Genomic DNA, 3,195 nt, shown 5'->3' on the forward strand with positions numbered 1-3,195 from the left:
CTACAAATTCAACACTGGGACTGCACTCCTTGTTTCTCTGCTATAGTATTTTTTATTATTACTATTACCTATTTTAGTATTTTGTGTTTAAGACTATTGGACCAAGAAATTGACCTTTCATTTTTTAACTATGAATTCCAAGCATATATAATCTTTCTTGCTTTTGTTTTAAAACCAATTGTCAGGAGTATTACTTAGATTTTATTTACGAATGTTTCAGCACAGAGATACGGTGATAGATGAGAATCTTTTTTTAAATAGATTGCGTTGGATTGAACCAACGAAACAACCCCCAATCAAGTGGTGACGATGGGAGTCAAAGTACTTGAAATACATCTAAATGAGTTGCTAGCTCCAGAATGCTAAACTTACACGCCACACCTCAACAATGTAAAGATAATTCTTTTTGTATCTTTTCTAATATTCTGCCTATTATTAATGTACTTATCTTTTTCTTCCAACGATTTGAGATAACGTGCATAATTCTACTTATAATTTGTTCGTGTCAAGAAAAGGGGGTGAGGGGAAAAAAAAAAAGGAGTGGTATATGAAAAAGAGGGACATAAATTTATCGAGGAAAGGGCATAATCGTAGTTGCTAGAATGTGCTGGGGAGTTTTTGAAGAAAATCTTGGAAGACGGCTATGAGGTGAAGTTTATGAGGAAATTTAAAAGTGGGGCGTCATTTTCACTCCCCTCAGGGCTCAGATAGAGAAATTTTTAAGTGCCGAACGGGTACCTTGTGGCGGTATGTAACGATCCTGATTTTCAGTAAATAAAAATTTCGTTAAAAATTTGAATTTTATTTTTATTACTTGGATTTGCTTTTAAAATTTGTTTTTAATTTCTATAATCCGTCATAATTAAGTTTTAGTCCTTTTAAAATTCTTTTTTTATTAAAAGCCCTACTTGGCTAGTAGAGTTAGTTTCCAACCGACTAGTTGGACAAATCAAACTACCATGTCTCCTAGTTACACTTTTCGAATCCTAATTGGACCTTTTTGACCGTCTTGGAGTCTTTTGAACCCCCCGAACCCTAATTGAACCCTTAGACTTTTAGGGGTAATCATTATACCACATGACAAGTCATTCAAGCCCATACTTGTCATCTTTAATCCTTTACCCTTTGGTCCACAAATGCTAGGAAAATTTTTGACCATTGGTCATTGATTATTAAGTTGCCAATAAAGCTTTGATTTGACCATAAAAAATCATGGGCCAAAGAATCTCATCATTTTGCTTCCAAAACTAGCTAATCTAGCCATGCATGCATGCAACCCTAAGACTTTAGCCTTAAACCTAATAATCCTAGACTTACTTTCTTAGACACACATATATATATGTACCACGAGAGAGAGAGAGAGAGAGAGAGAGAGAGAGAGAGAGAGAGAGAGAGAGAGAGAGAGAGAGAGCGAGAGAGAGAGAGAGAAAGCCGAGAGGGAGAGAGAGGCCGTGAGAGAGGGAGAGAGAGGGAGTGTGTGGGGTGTTTTGTACACTCCCACAAGCTACCCTTTGTAGCCTTAAGCCTGTTTATGACCATTTCTAGCCTTCCAAAGTACAAAGTTAGCCAATGATGTTGTTCTTTCTTGCAAGCAACCTCCCCATAGACTTGACTTGACTAAAAACCCTTCATAATTACCTAAGTCATGGTCTAAGATGGATGTGACATTGCTTGGCATGCTTGGAAGGCTTGCCATGCTTGAAATGACAAGTCCATGGATCAAAATCCATATATGGGGTAAAGAGAGGAGAGAGAGGCTGGCCATGGGGGAGAAGGAGGAGCCCAAGTTTTGCTATAAATAGCACCCCCCATTCACCATTTCAACTCACACCTTCATCCTCCAACTTCTCTCTAGAAAAATCTTGTGTTCTTGCTTTGTTTTCTTAAGTTCTTGAAGTTCTTGAGAGCTACCACCAAATCACCTCCAAAACCATCCATAGATCTTTAAAGTAGTCTAGTTTTAGTAACAAAGTTGTTTCTAGGAAGAGAAAAGCCATCTCTCTTCCTTTGGAAGCACTTCGGAGCCGTTACGCCGCCAATCCGCGAAATCGACGACCAAATCTCAAAACCGACCTACCGCTAAGAAGAAAGGTAGAATTCCTAGTCTACTAACTCTACGTATAGTATAGAATCACATGTTGGAAGGTAGAATGTCCGTAAGTTCAAAGTACAACTTTCTTGATCGTTTTCTTGGAATAGATAAGGTTATCTTTCGTTTATATTGTTTGAAATGCATAATAGTTAACGAACTTATTTTCGCTAATGGAGGTATAAGTACGTTAGAACAATTGATTGGTAACTCCAAATAAACATATGTTGTTTAGAATTTCTCAAAAAGTAAGATGGAACAATTTTCGAAAGATAAGATTTTAATGCTTGATTTGAAGTATTCATATTTTGATCTTTTCAAGCATGTTTAGTAATATTGAGTTGGATAATCTTGTTGGTTTAGCTTCATGATTTCAAAGAATGATTTATGTTTACCTTTGTAAATGTTTACTTTTGTGATAAGTCCTACCGCGAAGTCTATGCATGAAAATGAGACACGAAAATCAAAAAAGTTAGAAACATGACACCTAGGGTGTGGTTACTAAAAAGGCGTGTTTTGAAAAGGTGAAATGTTTTGGAAACCGCAATGTGGCCAGACATGGTAGCCCATTGTGTGGTGTGTGTTTTGTGTGCCAATGGGAACCCGGTGCGGCGGAACCATTGTGAGGATACTCGGGAGACCGGAACTGCAGAACCGAGGTTGGGTGTGTGGCTTGGTTATCCGTCGAGAGGAGCCAATGCAATGTGTGCCAATGGGAACCCGGTGCGGCGGAATCATTGTGAGGATACTCGGGAACCCGGAACGGCGGAACCGAGGTTGGGTGTGTTAAAAACGGATTTTGAAAATGTTGATTTGGTAAACGGAAAGTGAAACGGTGACACGGTTTACGAGATGTCGCGTAGGAGGAACTCAAAAATTTTGGACACCAACGTTAGTTCGGATAATGAATGCAGATGTGTCATTGTTTACTATCTTGTTAGATATGCATGTTCTAAGTAGAAATTGTTGAATTTTTGGGTATATTGTTGTTAAGTTAAGGTTAGAGGGTTAGGTTTTCTATTGAGCCTTCGTAGCTCACGGTGTTACCTTTGGGTGACCCTGACATATTATATTGGTGGCGACGCCGGTATAATGTGTCAGATCTT

This window comes from Rhododendron vialii, chromosome 11a, assembly GCF_030253575.1.
Source record: "Rhododendron vialii isolate Sample 1 chromosome 11a, ASM3025357v1".
NCBI classification, from domain to species: domain Eukaryota; kingdom Viridiplantae; phylum Streptophyta; class Magnoliopsida; order Ericales; family Ericaceae; genus Rhododendron; species Rhododendron vialii.